The sequence below is a fragment of the Anoplopoma fimbria genome, chromosome 24 (assembly GCF_027596085.1).
Source record: "Anoplopoma fimbria isolate UVic2021 breed Golden Eagle Sablefish chromosome 24, Afim_UVic_2022, whole genome shotgun sequence".
NCBI classification, from domain to species: Eukaryota; Metazoa; Chordata; class Actinopteri; order Perciformes; family Anoplopomatidae; genus Anoplopoma; species Anoplopoma fimbria.
This window is the reverse complement of record NC_072472.1, coordinates 7843291-7864318: the sequence shown is the minus strand read 5'-3', so window position 1 is coordinate 7864318 and position 21028 is coordinate 7843291. Positions and strand designations below refer to the sequence as shown.

The following is a 21028-nucleotide window of genomic DNA, read 5'->3' as shown; positions in this document are numbered from 1 at the left end:
AAGGAGCCAGAGCAGATATTAAGAAACAGAAACCCTAACCGCTGGGATGTGGTTCTGGATTTATAATTGATGGGGATTCCACACTGGCTGCTTGCGATAGAATAAAACTCTTTCACATAATTGAGAACGCCTTGTTAATGCATTCTTCTTGAGCCTTTCCATTTGTCCATGCACTGGTTGCTGTGATAGAAGCTTCAGCTGACAGCTCCTCCACAAACAAAAGGACATTCATCTTAAAGTACTTCACCAGGGTATATCGTACAGCCGGCTACAAAACTTTCTTGTGACCTTTCCTGAACCCTTTGCTGTCTATCACCAGACAGAAAGACTCCTGAAAGACGACTTCTCTTCTCCCAACTGAGACACTGTCTATCACTTACGCACAGCTACAACTCAGATATCCTTCAGCTGCAATTGGAGGACCGTAATCCAGCTCTCCACTTGGGTTGAGCTCCCACAGCGTACATGTAATCTCAATCAAAGACAACAGCTACGGACCACCTTGTGAGACAGTTGAGAGTGTCTGCAGCTGCATACAGAGCCAGGAACAATCTAGAAATGATTTACTAAAAAGAAAAATCTAGCGGCGTAAAAGAGGCTGTATAAGGGTTAATGTCTGGACAACAAAGGAGAAAACAATGACAGCTTACAGTACGCACAAAACAGTGGAAGTGACCTGTCATTCACAAGATATCTACACCCAAAATAGTACCCTGCTTAATTGTCTAATTTACTCTAAATAGGGCAAAAGTTTACTAAATGCTGCATTGAAGAAGACAAATTGTGTATCCTACCCAAGGACACTTCGACCTGCAAACTTGAGGAGCTGGGGATCTAAGAAAAACAAAATAAAATAAAATCTATACGAAGAAAAGGGGCTCAGGTGTAGCTCACAGCGAACTCACTGAATCCATGGTAACATTACAATTCTTGTTTGAATCCCCAAAAGCATGATAGCAATAGTTGGGCTTAAACACAAAATATAGAAACAAAACAAATGTAAACAAACGTATGGAACTGTGTGTTACACCTGCATGTTGGTATTAAATAGTACACATTCAAGTTTCTCATTGTTGCTTTGAAGCAATCCTTAAATAACTGACTTGAAGTGACTGAACCATTTTTAACACCTGTGGCAAACACCCCACATCATTAAGTCGCACGTTGCCACAACTCTGAATAATCTCACATTGCTTTCATGCTAAATGCAAAACACATTTTTGCAAACTTGTGAAGGGCCTCTATCATCTTTGCATCCATTTATGCATGTGCCCAGTGTGTAAATCCTCACAAGAAAAATGCATAATCTGAGTCTAATGTACAAGCAAATGCAAATGTGATTTGTCCGACTGAAGATCATTTTCTTACAGATTCAAAGCAAAAAAAAAATCAAAAAGACGTGGTGAATCTCAAAGGTGCACAAACAGCTCTCAAAAGTACAGTACACAAAATGTTTATCAAATAGAGCTGAGTTTGGTGAGAGGAGAGTATTTCATAAAGGTCATCGAGAGAAATAACCTTTGAAATACTTTGAAAATTAAGTAGCACACAGCACTGAGTACCGGTCTCATGGCTATTCTAAATGATGTCATCAAGTGCCACTTTCCACGCCATAAAACACCACATGACCAAATTGCATCAGTTTGGTGTCCATATTGACCGTGCACATTACTTTGAATCACTGCTTTGAAAAGTGTACCCCTTATTGAAGCAGTTCAAAGGTTTTGAATTAGCCTGCTGAATACAGTAGTATGATGAACTTAAGCTTGTTACGCCATTGACAACTGAACTGAATGGAACTGTATCAAGAGCATTAGCGCCATGTCAACTTCATTAGCCATGCAGCTGTACTTAAATTTTATGTAATCAGTGTGGCCGCACCACTTTATTCCCATTATTATTATTATCTAAAGACATTCTCCCAGAATGCCTCTGCCTTAAAATAAACTCAGCTTGCACTGACGACACGGAAGGAGAAGTGGAACACGTATTCACCATGAAATATATGCTAACTAATTTATGACAGTGCTTAAAGCGCATTAGGCGCATATTTCCTAGTTCTCAACCCCCCAAAATCATTCCAGCCTCACTGTAACCCAATACATTTGTCTGGTTTTATGAACATTGGAAATGAAAAACACCTTCAGTTGGTTGTAGAAGGTGGTGTTTGAAGTTCAATTGACTGCTGCTGGGCATTCAACTCTGCTTATAAACAGGCAGAAATGCAGGACAGACTGAATAGATGGTTTGTCTGGCTGTCTGGTGAGTAAACGTGTGATCTGCAAGTTATCTGGCAAGTCAGAGATACGGAGGGAGAGGGAGTCGCTGCTGAATCCCCACATTCAATCTAAAGAGATTTTGCTCTGACAGATTCCATTTTAATTGGATTTCTCTGTCCAATCCTTTCTGGAATAAATCTTCCTCAAAAGGACACCTGATCTGACACTTGTCATCGTCAACAAAGGCCAAAAAACCATCGATTAAATAGTTGATAGCTCTCGCCTTTTCTCGAAATGCAGTTTCCTGAGGCTTGCTGGGATTTGTATGCAGAATGGAAAATAGTGGCTTTCTTTTGCCCTTTTCTTTCTGATGGTGGTTGAACTTTTCAACATGTTCTCAAATATAATTAGAGAAAGGTGTTACTTGATAAAAGAAAACAAAAAAAACCTCAGACATCTTTAGGCTAATCTGCTAATCTAGTTTATTTATTAATTGCTTTAATTACATTTTCAAATCCATTATTGTTTCCATTATTGTCATAAGATTTAATTCATATGCCTCTGAGCAAGGATAGTGTCCAGACACAGTTAAGCAATCCCTCAAGGAGGCTTTAGGATCGGCCAGATTAATACCACACAAGTCGATACCTTGACACACAAACGCTATCGGCTGTTATCAATGCGTCAAAAAAAAAATTAGTAACACAAGATCAAATGAAGGTTGAGTTCCAGGATGGGAGTGGCCCGAGCAAGACGGATGAATTGGCCATTGATTGTCCTCCCCGACCTGATGTGGCAGCACAAAACTTTAAAAAGTGTTTAGTTGAGATCAAAATGAATGCCAAGTTTGAAGATGGGTGAGGTCCGAGCCAGGACGCCGGAAGTATATGCCCACACACTCGCACTCAAACTCACACACTTAACACCCTTGGTCTGATTTGGCTTCGAGGCTGGTGTGATCCCATCATGGATATAGTGAGAAAGTTAGTAAGTATCATGATTTCTGCTTAAATAGTGCATGCAATCCCATTCAATCAATCGAACCAAGTGTTGTAAGGTGTGTCTTTTTTATATGATGTCTGAGCAGATTTACTGACATTTGTCCAAAATAAAGAATGTACTACTACTACTACTACTACTACTGGGATCACTATTCACTGAAGCCTACAAACATATCAGTGACTGAATGAAAGAAGATGGATATTTGCCATTCTAAATGTACAAACTGATTTCATCACACTGCCCAACAGCATGTCAGGTTTCAAGGTGTCGATGACGAGGTCATTTGAGGCATTCGGGACATTTTAAGAAAAAACAAAACAAAAGGCAACTGCCTCCATTCTCTTTCTGAAATGAGCTATTCCCTCACCTGAGTTAATTACTGTGCTTAGTATTAATGGCTCCATTCTAGAGTCAAAGGCCGGAGCAGTGGCAGTGAATGCTTCACACCTGTTGCTGAAAGTAACAATTAGAGACAATGGATGAATGATGACAGTAATTAATAAAATGTGAATATATACTTAGTATTCTCATTGCATGCATACCTTACTGGGCTAAGTCAGTTCCAAATAAGCAATGTGGGAAGGTAGAGATGCTTCATTTCCAACAATTCTGACTGTTGCTGGAGACATTTCGATGACAGGATGACATGCATCAATGGCTCAACCCAAGCTGCATAACATCAATAAGGGTTGCCGTCTTCGAAGGAGTCAGATCAGAAGCTTAACAACAACAACAACAACAACAACAAAAGCAGCAGGTCCTTGTCTTGGGTATTACATTGACATAGGCATCAGGCACAAGACAAACAGGGGACTGTGACCTTGGCTAGGGCCTGGAGACACTCTCCACTGTCATGTCATATACTGCATAATACCCTCACACCTGCCCTTTGGTCGGTATGTTACAGTGAACACAATGACTCAAGCTAAAACATGAATATCAATGAGGAGAGGCAACCTCAGCATTACCTCTATTGTCGTGTTGGACCCAGGCCTTAATCCACTGTCACTGACACTATATAGGTTTGTCTGTGGGTGTTTTTTTTCTAAAAGCTATATATAAATGCAGCAAAATATAGCTGTTTTGGAGCAGGGGGATCAAGGGACATTTCTTCTAATTTGCTGAAAGGCGCGGAGACAGTAGGTGGTGATATGCATATTAAAGATTATTGCTTTAAAGTGAGGTGAAGCAGACAAGCATGACATTACCGCTTATTGATGCTAAATAAGAAAATCTGATGAATAAAAGAAAACAATACCCTGGCTGAGAAGCAACACTTGAACTCTTATTTCCTAGGATTTAATATGATGAGGAACACCAGCTCAACAATGGCTGGGGTTACACTTGATTTTTAATGAAATCAATTTTCATCAAATCAGCCAGCTTGCATACCGAGGTGGCGTGGCTTACCTTGAGTTCTGATCTCTTGAGGTGTGGATCATGTGGGCATAATTCGAAAAAATCTATCAAATGTAGGTCTCGCATCATTTTCCCCCCACACATCAGTTCCTCTCCCGAGAAGAGAAAAGGTAAGAGAGGAGGAAAACCGGGGCTGGAGCACAGCTGAGACCCGATGTCAGTTTTGAGTTACTGCTGATGGATATAGAACATTTTACAGATTTTGCTGCTTCAAAATAAAAGCTTTGCATTTCAAAATAACAGGGGACTTTAATGGTGAAGAATTTATATGAAATGATCTGTGTTTATCCACCGTTTTTTAAGCCACTACTTCTGATCAAGAGATATTATTCAGATTCCTATGCAATCAGTGACAAGGGTGGACACACACATGAATTCAACCACGGCCTGTGTGAGTCTGAGAAGAAACAAACAGACAGGGAGGGGGATTTGTAGACAGCGATTGAAATCGGATACCTGCACCGTCTCTCCATCCCACCCCTATCTCATTTTCGCTGCAAGTTTCCCATGGTGAAATTCGTCCGCAATCTGTCAGTGGATGGTGTCATCCTAATGACCCACTTGGCATACCGATGATTCCCATCTGCATCCCCCTGCATCCAACAGAGTGGATGTGCCTCTGACAAATACATTATTTAACCTTTTGAATGGGTCGAAAGAGATAGGTAAAAATAACGTGTCTCTGCGGTCCAGCTGTATGCTGAGGCACTCTATTATAGCGTTTCCACTCCTTAGATTGTTAAATAATGTATGTACATAAGGCAGCAGGGAGGGAAGAGGGAGCCATGGCCCAGAAAGGAGAACAGAGGAAAGAGTAACATAGGAATAGAGAGAGAGAAGAGCAGGATAATTGGTGACTGCAGCCCAAAAAAAACATCCACCTTGCCCTTGAAAAATGAGCACAAGCAGCCAGAAGTAGGCCGACGTTAGTTCCCAAGTGAAAAAGTACATGTGGTGGTTCTGACTAATACTTTGGGATGGCTACTCCTATGGATTTTTTCAACCATGTTTTGCTGCTGAATATCATTATCATCTGTTATTGTCGAATTGAGACTCCCATCAATCATTTTTAACTCATCTTTTTTATTCTATCTCCTGCCAGGAATACCATGTATTATAAAACTTGAGGTTCTAGGGCATACCAGGGAGCCTGGGACCCCAACTTCTGGTGTAGCTGTATAAAATATTATCATAGAAATACCTATGAGCATAGACAAAATCCACAGCCAACATCTTGCAGCAAATGAAGCCCTGAAGAAATATTTGAAATAGGAGTGACATCCTTTGCCCCTGGAGCCCACTGTTCTGCTGCCGTCTGCCTCATCTCCTCAGTCTGCCGTTTGCAGCCTACAGTGCCAGCCCTGGCTGACTCCCCTGACCACTGTTATCAACAAAGCAGCAAGCAACACGCTATCTGGCTGCTCATCCTCATGGGGAGATTCCAATAAATGTAACAGTTAGTATGCAGCATGCCTTCAGGGGATAGCGAGACTTTTTGAAATCCCTTCGACTATTTTTAAGTAGCATACTCTCTAACTAGCATAAAATATGTATTTTCACATGTTTATACTCTAGGATGATGTAGAATAATGTAATGTTACTTCTTAATACCCTTTCGTCAGTAACCCAGAGCGCTTCCCTGGCCTAAAAGAATTCCTTCTTCCCGGTTGGTTAAATTTGTTTTTCAGCTTAGATCGTTTCTACAGGGGTAAACAGTTTGGCTTCCACTCCTGCTGGCCTGTAAATCACCATCTACTGCATTAACTGTGAGAAACAACTGCTATCATCCTGTCCTCTGAAGTTATGTAGACTATTTATAAATTATACAGATGTATAGATACACAATGCATGAACATTCTGCATTGGTTGACATGTCTGTAATGCCCTTCAGAATAAGAACTCAATCATTTTAAGATAATACTGGAAACTACTCGGGAGGCTAAAGATCTGCTTACCATATGGTAGCAAAATTCAGGCGTTTAAGGTTCACCATTTAGGTTAGGCAAAGATCATGGTCAAGGACCAAAGACAAAATGGCATATTGATGTCCATACCAAAAAACATTGAGTAAAAGGTAAGGAAAACTGAAGTGAACTTTGATTACGACAAATTTTGCATTGCTTGCAAAAGTCTTGCTAAATGTGTATTGTGAAGAAAAGGAGACAGACAATAAAGAAGCAGGCTTTGGAACTCCCCAAATGCTCCCAATTTCTTATCCTGAGTGCTGCATATCTGTGGTCGCCTGTGGGTGGTGTGTTGTAGAACGGGTTGTGTGTTTATGTATTTTCCTTTTGGTTTATATTTGTGTGAATGTTTATGGACATGTGTTTGCACACACTGCACGCTGTGTATGTGACTGTGGGTATTTAGTCTAAGGATTTATATGTTGGCGCGCTGCCTTGCCTGTGGCAATGGTGACCAGTGCGTGGCCCCCAGCTTTGTCATGGTAAATAGACACCTTTGGACGTGTTCTTCAGCCGGAGTATCAATTGTCTCCCTCTGGCCGCAGAAACAAAGGGAGGCTCCCAGGGGTCCAGATGTACATAGTAGCAGCAGCCAAGATTTCAGGGGGGAGGTTCAACATAAGCACAACCTGGAGTTCAATTTAGCCAGAGAGCAATTCATCCACATCTTGTGTCCTTCTGCTCCCTCTGCCTTTGTTCTCTATAGGCAACTGCAAAGTTACAACAATTTCTCAACACCAGACCGCATTTGTTCACGTTTTTACAGAACGCAGTAGGACATGGACGTGTGGTGATGTGCCAAAGTGTTTCTTCCAGCATTGCATTGTTGTGAGGGAAAAGGAAGTACTACAAAGTCTTTAAAAAAAAAAAAAAGCAGGGGTAAAACACTTTACACTCAAAGTGTGATACATGGGTTCTCTAAGGTGGGTTTACAGCTCTGACAGCCCAGGTGACCAAAAACTATTGTTCCAATGAAGGAGGAATGGCTGTCTATAAAAGTGTTTCAGGAAAAAATTGGTGAGTGGTATTTAATTCACCAACTGTATACCATGTACGTGAGTAGAAATTGTATGACGTTACTGGATTGCTTGACAACCTTTATTAAAATAGAGCAGTGCAACAAGCAGTGGTGTTTTGTCAAACAAGCCCTCACAACTAACAAAATAGGCCAGTGCTTTCCAAAATTACTAATATGACCGTTTTCATATGGTTAGGGAAACATCTCAACGTTAATTGAGTCCTCCCTAAGAAAAAAAGGAAGGTTGGTGTTCCCAGAGGATGCTAGTTTTATTTCTCAAGTGTGTGATACTCAAGTCAGCTTTATAGGAAAGAATCTGTCTGTAACCTGTAGGCAGGCCAATACACGTGTTACTAAGTAACACTTCTTCAACCTGTGAAGTGTTACTAAGTGACACTTCTTCATCCTGTGAAGACAAACAGGAGTGCTGATTGTCGGATTTCCTCCATTTTAGCTTCAGTTTCTAGCAGTTCTCTCTTCTCTGAGGGCAGCTAAATTTACCCCAGCTCTCTGCTTATGTGGAGCGCGCCCCAATTCCCAAAGCCATTTATTTTGACTGCGACCGCTGTCAGGAAATAATCTCTGTTATAGTGGTTTCTATGGCAACCTCCTACACCAATTATATATGTATGCATATGAAACAAAAGGGGACATGTTTTATGTGGTCTTAAAAAACGTTTGCTCCCTCCAGACATGAATATGACCTGCCATATACACCCACTATTGAGAGGGTTTACATTTCAAAGAGACGGGATGAGAAGAAACTTAAAACCATCAAAACACACTTTGATAGACTTAAGCAGTTTGGTTTGTTATTTAGGAGGCTGACATTTTTGTTGCCGGGTTTTCTTTGGGCTTGTCCCCAAGAAACCCTGGTGCCCGAGCCAAAGTTTCCTCTTTGATCGACACAAGAAAAAAAAAGCAGCATGGCTTCTGTACGTCTGCTTTAAGCTATTCAGTCTCTTGATAGCTGGATGAGAAACATTATAAGGATGGATACAGAGTGCATGCCCCATGGTAGCTCTGACTTGTGGCTCCCCTGACAAATCAGCTAATCCATTTAAGGGGTCATAAATTCTAATAAACTCAAAAGGAAGAATTAGTGCTAATATGTGGTGCGTGCAAAGGTAGCCCCGACACGTTGTGCATTTCTATGAGATTTGGAAATGGAGGGCCTGGTGGTGCGAGGAAAGGGAAGTAACATAAGACAAGAGTTATTCTAGACTGAGTCAACAGTACAACGGATTAAGATACTTTTTATCCGAGTCAGATCATACGACCAGGAAATTAATTCCATCAGTATGTCCCATCACCACCCACCGAACCTTATAGCCCTTAACTCAGCCAACGTAGCAGGGATGGTTTAGTTGATTGGGTAAAGAATATGTTGATATAAGTCGGCCAAACTTCCTTTTTATAACCTGTTTGTAGCATGATGCTTTGTTCTTGGATTCCAAAAAAATGCCACCTGTTTTTAAATGAGTGTCTGTTCATGAGAATTGTAAATTTGCACAATTAACTCCCCAATAATACCATATAGGGTACCTATACTGAAGTCCTGCTTTTCGATAAAAGAAAGACTTCAATTTTCAACAGCGTCAGCAGCAGAATTAATGGACCTGCTCAAGCCAAGTAGTGGGGAATAATAACGAGTGCTGTTAATGCCGTGTCACATTAAGGTCACACCGTCACTAAAATAAAGAAGAAATGGTTCAATAGGAAAAACGTCTCTCCACGGCGAGGCAATCGATGACTGTGACAGGGGGTGTCGAATAATTTATGTCGTTTTGCGGTTTGAGATGTTCCTATTGAAAGTGTTGTGTTAAACAACAGCAACAATATACTACTTTAATGAATGGTGATATTGTCAGGAGAGATTAATACTTTTAGAATTATATTAGACTATAATTTGAATTGCAGAGTCCAACAGGATAATGTCAAAATAAGTATGAACTATAACTTCTATAGGGTTTCCAACATAAAATTGCCAAAAAGTAATGAAATATACAATCCATTAGTGAAAAACTAAGGCTTGGATAAAAGCAGAATATTTTCACAACTCCTCTGACAGGTCTGGACCACTCATAAAATGACCACTAGAAAATGTATTATTGCTGCAAGTTCTCCTTAATCACTGATACGAGCCACTTGAGAACCAATATGTGCATACGAGAGGTTCTTGTATGAGGCCCGTTGCTGAATGTGTAAACTTCCTTTCATGTGTAGGTGGTGGAAGTGTAATCAGACAGAAATATCAGGCTCAGAAATGTCCATGAATATTATAGATTACTGCCAGAGGAAATTCAATATGGTGCATCCTTAACAGTTCAAGTACAATATTCTGGCTTTAACTGGAAATTCTTTGTGTATTTTTCTGCATTCAAAACTTAACTTGAGAAATCCTTGTCCTTGTCCTCATCCTGGTCTCTTTGGTACACTTACAATGAGTCTTTTTTTTAAATCTTTAGAAGAAAGGAACATTCTTTTTTTCACATGCCTTTAAAAATATCTCAGCACACATCAAACGAAGCATAGTATTTTATCTGTTGTCTACAGCAATTGGAAGTTTGTGCAATCTTGAAAAGAGCTTGCCAGTTGCTCTTGCCAACAGCTGAATAGAACCCTGCAGGGTGTTCCTCCTAACAACATGGAAAGACTTGGGTGAAATGAATAAATAAATGTGTAAATCATGTGTGAAAATCATTATAACAAAATTAACAATCAACTATTATTAAAGTAAAAGTATCAATGAAATTTGTTGGAAAGTACATGTGGAGTATAGGAAGTGAAAAATAAAAGATTATAAAAAATAAATTTGTATTTCAAAAGAGAATATTCACTTAAATAACATAACCTCTGCACTATACTGTGAGATAAAGACATCTCGTTGAATTTCTGGGCAATTAAGTTTTTTTCTGTTTAAAGCATTCAACATGCAAAGAGTGCTTAATTATCCTTACACACAGCGACAGCAAGTTACTTTTTCGGTGCAAATGATGCAGCCCTCACAAACATTATTTAACAAATATGTATTTTATTTATTCTAACAATCCACCTACACCTTCCAATTAGCGGGTCTTCTGGGAATTGTCGTTCATAACATATATTATGCTTGATTGTTTCATACGCTTGTTATCTGGACAAATGAGGCATCAAGAGAGCAAAAAACGAACATGAAAACGCACTTAGCGTGAGCCGGGACGTGACATGTTGTTGTACCTCTGCCCTGATGAGAAGAGGCTGCATACTGTGGATTTGTCTCACATGGCAACACAGTCGTTCCATAATTGAAACATTCTACCGCAGCATATGGCTGCGATGAAATTAATTATTTTAATGTGTCGCTAAAGCGGTGAGATCATTCAGGGCATGTTCTGATGGAATGCCAGAACTTCACAGATCCTTTAGTTCAGACACTACTGGGGTTTATGGTTTATTAGTGATTTGCTTTCTCTAAATGTGGCTCTTTAGGTGGAGCATTGCTGATGTTACATCCAATTGGCAAGGCGCAGACATGATGGATTCCCGTTTACAATAATATTTGAACACACCACCATTATTTGTCTATCTTCACAATCAACCAGCTGCGTTTAAGTGTTTGTGGGCTGAGAGACATTAGATTGAGTGCAAAAAAACTGTGTCATGTGTATTTGAGTGCATTGAGCATCTGTGAGGCACCATAACACCATGTGACAAATTCATCAGCAGTAGGCAGATGAAATTTGGACATACTTTATCAAAAAAATGAAGGGTGTAGTTTTTATCTCACAGGTGTTTTACTCTATTAATACAATTTGTGATAATCATTCCAATCAATTTGTCAATTGTTTTTTTTTTTCAAGTTTCTTTTTTAATTTGAGCCTATGCAGTTTTAATAAATAAAATAGAATAGGCCGATGTAATGTTTGCCATGGGTCCTAAATTACATATATAAGGGGGTAAGGGCACTTTGTTTCTCAATTTGAAGGAGACAGACACAGCTTTCCTTATGTGCTCTGTCTATTTTGTTTTAAATAATAGGTAAACCAGCTGTAACTTTCCTAAAATAATGATTATCTTGTTTCTTTGCTCTTAAAAATCTAATTAAATTGTAATATTTTAGGAAGAAATTAGTTTTTCTATGATGCTATGTTTTTTTTCTTTTACAGAAGGGATCCCAGTCAATAGTACTTGTATTTTAGAATAGAACATAGAACGTCACAGAGAAAGGCCATCCCCACACGGTGACCTTGTGGCTGTTGAAAAAAGGCCTGAGGTTGTAATTTACTTTCATTCTCTGCAATACCCTCAAAAAAAACTAAAAACAAAACATAAAAATGCAAACTACAGTAGGAAAAAGGGGCTGCGAGTTCAAAATGTATTCGTGAAGATTTTGTCAGTTGGTCCAGCCTTGTGATCTGAAGATGTAGACCTTCTAAGCCACCAGTAGTTTCACTCCATTTTACAGGTTTATCTGCATTATTAAACACCTTCATCAAACACCAGCATGGCTACACAAAAAACTCAACATTAATGGCTTTTGTGCTAAAGTTTTTACACAAACTTTGTCTTACAATGCATGTCTCAATGAGTCTCAGACCAGCTGTAGGCCTGCAGACAGTGTTTGGATGAAAGACAAACGTAACATCGGCAGTTCAGTCCAATTCCCGTTGTCGCTACACAGCCAAGCAGATGTCAAGCAGTCTGCAAGGAATCTAGCATATCCTGTGTACACGAGACCACAGCTTGCAGTCATACTGTTCAGTCAGGCTATTTCGGGGTCAGTGAGATCATCTGTGCTTTAATCAAGAAGTAGCTTCCATGTTTAGCCGTTAAAGCAAATTAAAATGGATACAAAAGGTTCTGGGTTCTTGGACAATCTGTCTTTCACCGGCTTCTCAAAAGATTTCATTAACAAAAGAGCTTTTAGTTGGTGTGGTCTTAATGCTCAGGCACATCAGCATTTTTTTGAACATCTGAAGGTAATTCCTTTCAATTGAATCACAGATCAGCTGGTGAACGCCAAGTAAATGTGTAGGCAATTTTCTGTTAATTTGAAGAGTTTCTTTGACAACATTGGCCTTTGATATTTGATGTTTCTACATTGAAAGTTATTATATGGCTGCATGATTTTTTTTACCTATAACCCTGTTCTGCTGAAGGAAGCAACATCAATGGAGCTGTCTTCTTCATATTTAGAGTGCCATGCAGTACTGGCCTTGATTAAAATTGTATTTTCAATGCGACTTGCCAGGACACATTGGCTGTCAAGTCTGTACGCTCTGAGATCGGATCTTGCTCCCATTGAGATCCGATCATGCTGAAGTCGCCTGACTAGCACTGAGTTTGGATCCCAGTGAGGCGTTGACAGCACATTGGCACAATCGGGACAATGGCTTGAACGCAGCTCTTGCATCATCTTAGAAACGAAAGATAGTCTAACACTATCTGATCAGGCAGGTCACAGAACATTGAAGGGGTTGAGTACGGACAAACATATGCAGACAAAGCTGAGTTCCGTTCTCAGCACAACTAACCACGACCACTGACTGTTGCCACAGTCTGGGTAGTCTTTGAAGACGAAGTAACATTTGGAAGCGATTAAATGGCCAAATGTTTATTATGTGAATGCCACGTCAGCGGCCCTTGTTACAACAGCATTATCAAACCAAGCCACAAAAAAGGGAAAAGGAGCTGCCACTGGTTTTTATGTTAGTCTAGTTTCTAGGTCACACCACCTTCATATCCCATCGTTCCAAGTAACCAATGAATCAGGGATTTTACAAGTTCAGATCAGAAGAGATTTTCAGAGAGGCTGCAGGAGGAGTGTAGGCCACTGAGTCTCTAAGGGGTGGCAGTTTCACTCTGTCCTGCCTGGAAACTGTCACTGTTGCAAAATATAACCCTTTGCACATTGTCTCTTCCTTCACCTTTGTATTAGACATGCTGCAAAACCAGTAACTGAGGTTGATGTAGATGAGGAACACAGAGGAAAACGTCTTTAACATGAAAGGATTTGCATCAGAAAATGACTCCTGGAATGCACGGAACATCACAAACTGATACCTAACGGTGGATGTAAGGGTGGGTGGAATTTGCCCCTTTGGTCCATTTTACACCCACTCCAATCACTAAAAGGCTGCTCAGTGGATACCTGATAAATAGATTCCAAATGTGTCTCCCCACTAAGCAGCTCTGGCCTTCAGACTCTGCCTTTTATGTAGCAAGCCAGCCAGTTAACCTTGCTGCCTTTGCATATCGGCCTCTTCACTCTGATTTATTGCTCAAACTTACCCGGAATGCCAACTGAAAGCACATTCCATGGGCATTGCGTGTTTAGACAAACTTAAGACCTGCGTTTCTCCTACCTTCTAGCTGACGAAACACAAATGCAGTGTGATGGTTTGGGTCAGTATTGGCACCATGGAGACATAAAATGATTTCTCTTCATTCCTCATCCTTTTTTTAATTTATTTTTACCCTAATGATTTCTTTAATACTGCCTTTATAATTCCACCTCTGCTTTTCAGAAGTGCTAGGTGGAGCTATTAAGGATGAAGCTATTTTCTGATAGCCATTTATACTGATGTAATTTAAAAAAGACCCAAGGGTGCCGTTATACAAAATTGGGTATCTTTGTGCTGCAGAAAACCAAATTTTTGATTTTTCTCAAGACCTTTTTTATCGCTTCTGTATTAAATTAAAACCAAAATTAGGAAGGGAAGATGACAATACCCAATTTACCACTTCACATAGAGTTTTCTGTAAATGTAGATGGTTTGAGAACAGAAGACTGATTGTCTAAGGATAGGAAGCATAATTAAATCAAATTATTTATAGTCACGCAATTGCATTGAGCACAAAGGACTCTCAAGTTTTTCATGGCAGCAGAATGCAGTGTAAACAGCTCTCCTCTATTTTGTTTTTTCCCTGCCTTGAAATGTACATTGCTCATCTCTTTGGTATATTTACACCGCTGCTGCACGGGTGATGCAAAGGTGGGTGGAAAGGCGCAACGAGATGGAGGATCCATGCAGATAAGGCGGCACAAGGTAAGTTGATACAGAAAAATAGTGTCTTAGACCTTGCACTAAGAATAAACATTAAAGGACCAGGTTTGTTTTCAGGAAAGCTCATGGAGTGTCCAAATGATGAATGAAATGGATTGTCCTCATGAATTTCCCCAATTTTTGACCCATCCACCCACTGCGCCCTTCACCCTACTCAAACTTTGTCGCTCTTCATTCCTCTTTTGCTACCTTCATAATTACTACGACCACTAGAGGTCAGCAATGTTTTCCTGTATTTGTATCGGTGATCGATCATGTGAACAGATGTTAACGGCCTTCTGAACTTACTAGTAGGTGTACAAGTTCCCTTCTAACCCATATCTATGAGGCTGGAAAGCGCTGATAAGGTCCATTCATTGCTCTGTTCAGCGAAATGCAGTAAATTCCCCATGGACCAACGATATGGTCACGCAGTTTCAAATGTGTCTTTTGCAGGCGAATGCAATCTCCTGAACATGCAATGTGATCACTGTCGGTTTTGATTCTCAACCAAGAATTCAGCAAAAGCCTTAATAATGCATTAAAACAGTTAAAAACTACAGCTTTACTTTGGTTATCACAAAGTCTTATCAGCTGGTGGGCCATCTAACTTCTCTGGCTCTTTGAGAGCGGCCCCGCTTTAAATCCTCTGGTGTGGAGCAGATAGCATCTCATGTCAAGAAGAATCCCCCTCATTCATCTCACTGGGGGACACAACGTGCCTCACTTATATGTGCCTCCCTGCTACTTCCAAATCCATCCCACATATAGGCAATGCATTTTTGATAGCCAAGCCCGGAGAAATAAATACAGTTTATGCAAAACAAGAAGTCATTTGTTACAGCATGATATTCTGATTTCGACTGCACTGGGATATGTCCATTGTGTTAACATGCTGATAGCTGTTTCTATCATGGGATTCTTTGTGAGTTCTTTTAAACAGATGGTGAACAAGATGATGTTAATCTTTCTGATACATGATGTTGTTAAATGACAAGAGTGAAAAAAAGAAGAAGAAACACTGTATATGGTCTAGGGAGAAAAAAGTAACAAAGCTCGTCATAGACATTTACCATTGGGGAAAAATAACCCTATTACGTTTAAAGTCACTGCATTCTCCTGTTTACCATCCATTATCTATGTCTGCATATCCCCTGCAGGGTCCCAAGGGACTATCCAAGATCACATTGTGTGCTGCACATTCTGAAATGTCCTCAAAATTAAAGAGACTGTTCTGGTGTTTTGAAGTGTGGTTGGATGAGGTACTTATCCATAGTCAGTTTATTACAAACAGTCGAGAAGCAGAAAGCAATTTACATCTGTGGACGGGGGCAGCAGCAAAACATTTTTTAGTGAGATTCAAGGTAATATGTTATGTTTTTCAATGACATTGTCATCATTCTTCCAAAACAAATTCCTTCAATTGTTGTTTTAACAATGGTGGAGAACGCCACTCTAAAACGTGATTACAAAATCTCCCATAGGTGTTTAATTGGTTTGAGATCTGTAAAGGGCCAAAGCCATAATTAGCATCATTTTCCTACTCATCAAGTCATTCCTGAGAATTCCTGTTCCTCGTGAAAGCATCCACATTTGGTATGCTTCTTTAGCTTCATTTGTCATCCGTCTACAGTTGTTTGAATATATAAACAAAGAAACATAATAAGAGGACAGAAAATAATGCCTCTTGCTCAATTATAACCGGGGTGGTATTTACCAGCTGCGGTATAACCGTTACAATATAAAGCTGCTATCCATAATGATGTTGTCACCCCGTGCTAATACCTTGTATGCTTCGACAGCGTTTTCAGGAAGAGGATTGTCTCAGCGAGTACACCTCTTCCCAGGCATACTGCCTGTTTGCTAAGGTGATTAACACCACATGTTCTACAGGATAATCCTGGAAAGTAGAGGTGTCATCACGTCACATGGCGGAGAGCAACAATAGATAGTAGCAACAGAAGAAAGCTTAGTGTGCTAAGTTAACAGGCTGAATGCAAAAGTGCCACATCCACAAATCTTCAAAGTCAATCCAACACTTCCACAAAGTGAGAGACAGCTTCTTGTCAATACACTTGTTTTATTTGCCACCAGTATTGAGTTATGGTTGTTGAGAATATGTGTAAAAGCTAATAGCTCTAGGCTGTTAACCTCCTTTCAGTAAACATGGAGACAAACTCAATGGTTTTTTTGTTGTCTTTCGTTTCTTTCCAAGCCTTTCCCTCACAAACACTCTCATACACCCACATACGCACTCATACTCGCACATTACAGCCACCAGGCCCCACCATAGCCTGGTTGCCACTGCCTGCTCTGCTGTTGCTATGGAAACACCTGCATCGCTGGTAATCCTATGAATAGGATGCAATGAGCGGTTCTTCAGGGGTGGAAACAGTTTAACATGGTGGCAGGTGGAGACAGTAAACTGAACCATGTCACTCAAAAGAACACTTGACTTGAGAAGGAAAAATAAGTTATAATTCTCCTGTTTTACTAAACAGATATTTTTTTGTTGCATTATGCCTCGATATAAAATGTTTGTGTACTTCAACTCTTCTTAGGAACTGGTGTTTGCTTTAGTTAAAAAGCGTTTGTATGGGCTGGAACTAGTTTGATAGTAATAAGTCATTCAAAAGTGACATTACAGTTTGAGATTATATTTATCCCTAAATGGGATGCTAAAGCTAATAAGCTGCTGTCCTGGGCCCAGTCATATTTACAATAGGGCTTTTGACTGCTTAAACACCATGTCATACTGTGGGCAGACATCAACTACTCATATTTACACTATTTGAATGTATTTCATAAAGACCCAGTGAAATAAGAAAAATACCTCTTTCAAGCTCTAATTGCATGCTATTGCTTTAATTAGTCACTTACCTTCCATCATGTGTAACAGCAGCTAGAGCCGTTGCTAGCTGAAATTGAGCTTGAACTCTGAACTGCTGGGTCTATCTTGCTGTAGCCTATAATTAGCTTCATTCATCTTAGTGGTCAGGTGTTCATGATTATGAAGCCCAATCACTCTTTATGATTTCAACCATAAAATCCAAGCACCAAAGCTGTGAGCTCAGAGACTTTACTACAATGTGTATTGTATGTTTCATCTCTAAAATTGTTCAAATGACACCCAGAATAATTTGCTCTGTACCAGCTTAAAAAAAAAAAAAAAAAAAAAAAAAAGAAGCTTTTCACAAGAGAAAACAGACTTGCAAATTAAAACCATCCCACTATAATTTCCTGCCATCATTTTGCCTCCATCTGCTTTGGAACAGGTCAATGGGCTTGTGAAAGAAATGAGAAGTGGCTGCTGTTGTTGCACTGCTGCAGCTGTATACTGCCTCTCTGGTGGTCTCTGTCTTGTAGTGAGCTTGTTTGACGGGGTCTGCTAGCCTCAGTGCAGTGTTCACTACAGGACATCCTCGTCTTTGTGCTACCTGCTCAATTTACCTAACAAGTCAGTGAGAACATGAAACAAACAGCGGAAGACAAAGATCAGACAGGACAGTAAAGTCGAGTTAAGAACAGTGAGGAGGAGGAGGAGGAGGAGGAGGAGGAAGTGTGAGCATTAGACTGGAGTAAAGGCCTAGGCTGTAGTTAATCAAACTCTGCAGTTTGGCTCACTCTGAGAGGACTGGTCAGGTGTCAGCTGGTGATGACAGCCACTTATCTCTTTTTTGGGGCTGGCTGTGGGCGATAGTGTTCGCCATTAGCATCACTACCTAATTCACATCATGGTCTATACCCACTGCTTTCCACCATGACACCAATCAACGACCCCACTGAGCATCTGCTGACGATGAGTCAAGTAGAAATGAAGAGTCACAGAGAGAAGTTTACTGAAGGGAACAGAATTTTATGTTGCATCGCCCCTGAACAAGTTGATTATGACCTTTTTGAAAGCGGGATTGCTATCAAACTTAACTGAATGTTTTGTTGTTATTGTGTCACAATGAAGCAGTGTTTTAGCAGAGCCAGAGTACCCTTATTTTGAAGGAGAAACCGAGGGGAAACACATTGGGGCCTTATCCATCAATGTGCTAAAGAAAAGCATGGGTATTTCTTACCTGTGCCCCAGCAGTATAAGTCACCCTGTCAGTCTGTCAGGAAACAACCCAAAACTTCTAAAGAGTTTTACTGCTTTTGCTTGATCATTGTATGAAGCATCAGTGTGCTTTCATCCCTAATTACAGGCTTGTTTCATACATTTTGAAACCTGGTTTTGACTTCAGTATACTTTGGCTGTGTTTTAAATCACATACTGACATAATATTCATACTAAGTATGACCTAAAATAGAGTATGTTAAATAGTGCGTTCAAACTTCAAAGTATGTGGATTTTGTGTAATAGACAAGAGCTTACTACACATATGTTACTTCCTCTAATGCATTGCATCCGAGACTGGTCTTGTGAGAATATGAGCCAGGCTAAAAGCTGTTATGTTTTCGCTTGATTTAGTTTTAGTGGATGAAAGTAACAATTGAAGATACCGATATGTGATCAGTTTATCAAAATAACGCCAGCTTGGAAGTTTACTGCGATAATTTCCCGAGATGTGATGGAGCAGCTGGTGGGGTGACTTGAAAATGTTGCTGGCCGTCACTTGAGCATACTTTAGTGTGATCAATCTGCTGTTAATAATCATACCTAATGGTTCACTTAGTACGCAGTATGCAGTACAAAGTGATTGAGCACGTCATAAGCAGAACATTACTATGTAGAACTCTGCAGTTATTGGAACCAAAAAATCTTAATTTGGTCAAAGTGGCGAAAGCCAGGTTGATTGAACACTGGACCTTCATAACGTGACAAAAGATGGGACTTTTTCAAAGCAATTTGATATATGTTTGGAGTAGTCATAAATCAACTTTATTGAAGAACATCAGTTTAAAGCAATATTCGGATCGACCCTAGCACCTCAAAATGACAAAAGGTAGTTAATTAATAATAAAAGTTATCTTAATTAAGACATCAAATGAGAGGCAGAGGGCTCTCCAGTTTTGCAGGAAAATAAAATACATTGTCACTCCACAACACACTGTGATGGCAAAACAAACACGGTCCAGCACAACTTTTTTGGTAAAGTACTGCATCCGCATAGTTAAAATGATGGCTCAGCTGATTCAGCAGAAGAAATGGCCCAAAGGAAAACAACAGAGAGCAATAACTACACAGTGTGATTTCTAACTTTGGACATTCCAATGCAACACAATGCCGCAGCGAGGCAGCTCTGATCGATTTCAGGGGAATCATTCCGTCTGAGCTCGATGCCTCATGGTGGCTGTGGAGCTCGCAGGTTAGGGAGATTAACGTCGCCACAATTCTTTTCAAGAACTTTTTCCCCTCCTTAATAAGCACTCCCTGTACTCCCCTCCTCCGGGGTCTGTCCGTGGCTGCTGTTTGATCTACAATTCAGCACTGCTGTGTAGAACCAACCTCCGACTGCAGGCTGCTGCCTTCACTGATTTCATGCCAGTATAACCCAAAAGCTGACATGAACGACATTTTTATGATTGTGCAAAGGAAGAAAAGTGGCGTCCTGGGCCAACATTGGTATTAGCGACCACATTGCTAGCCCTCCAGAAAATCAATACAGAGCTTTGTAAAGAGTGACTCTTAGATATTTCACTTGGCCAAAGGCATTGTACTGTGTCCCCATTGCCAGTGCCCCAGCCCACTCTTTACAGCCTACGGTGTTTTTATGTTTGTTTCCTTGAATTTGAAATAGAATGTAAGAGTAGAAACGAGTGATGCACACAATGGTAAACACTGGCAGCAAAAACAAAGAGGAGATTAGACCCAGGACTGCAATGGCATGCTCTTGGGAGATAAGATACAAAGGGAAGCCATATTCCTTTTTTTATGGTTGGTGTTTTCTGGGTCCTATTCTTGCATCTGTCTAATTGAATCAGCTTTGTTTCATAATAATGTCTGATCCAAAAGGGTCGGAAATGCATTTGAAATTGGAATAAACAACAGGAATGAGCTTTGTGTGTGTTGTTTCCAAGTGTTTACTTGGAAAAAGGAAGTCTGTTATACTTGGCAACTGTAGTTAAGTGCTTGAGTTATTTTGTTTATGACTTCCTGTCGTCCTCCACTGCAAATTACACAGTTATGCCGGAGATGTGGTAGGTCGGAGTGAAGGACTCAGTGTGTTATCTTAAAAACATATTGTACTGATTTCACCATTCACATATGCTGCTCCCACTTTAGTATTTTTTTTTGTTTGTTTTTTTAACTCATCACTTCATTTCATATTCAGCTCCATTCATAGCTAGAAACAAAAGAATTTTTGATTTTCTGTGTCTCGCTCCACGATCTGTGACAGATGTAGAGCTCCGTGTAGAATGAATAAATAAAAGGGGAGCAGGGAGACT

The 21028-nt window shown here is 40.1% G+C and overlaps 1 protein-coding gene across 1 annotated transcript in view; it reads right to left on the bottom strand.

Annotated features, from left to right (window-relative positions):
• Positions 1-21028, bottom strand: part of ncam1a (neural cell adhesion molecule 1a) — a 242290-nt gene that overhangs the window by 96310 nt on the left and 124952 nt on the right. The gene's annotated exons all lie outside the window — the stretch shown is intronic.